Source organism: Myotis davidii, unplaced genomic scaffold, assembly GCF_000327345.1.
Source record: "Myotis davidii unplaced genomic scaffold, ASM32734v1 scaffold41, whole genome shotgun sequence".
Lineage (NCBI taxonomy): Eukaryota > Metazoa > Chordata > Mammalia > Chiroptera > Vespertilionidae > Myotis > Myotis davidii.
The window spans coordinates 2,879,335-2,880,009 of NW_006292344.1; positions in this window are offsets into that span (position 1 = coordinate 2,879,335).

Consider the following 675-nt stretch of genomic DNA (forward strand, 5'->3'; position numbering starts at 1 on the left):
AGATTACCTTTACATCCTGTGACTTTTACACATTATTTAATATTTGTCTATTAAATTCATATCTTTGGATGCCTACTCTCAAAGTAGGTGTTCTAGTGGAGAGAAGAGACAAATAAGCCAGGGCCCTTCTCCCTGAATCTAACAATGTTGTATAGGAGATAAACATGAAGTACAGGGCTATGATATAAGGTAGGGTGTGGTACATGTTCGATTAGATTCAAAGTGCTATAGAAATTCAGAGCCTGCAAAGATTTCTGGTGGAAGGATCTAGGAAAACTTAGGGAGGAGTTGACATTGGCAGAGAGTAAAAAAACTTATAGGCTGTAGCCATACCAAACTTTCTGCTGACCCCAAAACAGACCATGTGCTTTTAAGACATGTGCTACATGCCTTACTACTTTATCTACCTCTGTACAAATCCTACCTGACTTTATAGAAAGTGTTCAATTAACATCTCAAATTTGCTTGAACATTGGAATCACCCAAGAAGGCAAAAATAGTGATATCTGCCTCTCACTCTGAGATACTGTGATTTGATTAATTTGGGGTATGGCCTGAGCATTGAAATTTTAAATAGTTCCCTAGGTCAATGATCGGCAAACTCATTAGTCAACAGAGCCAAATATCAACAGTACAACAATTGAAATTTCTTTTTGAGAGCCAAATGTTTTAAAC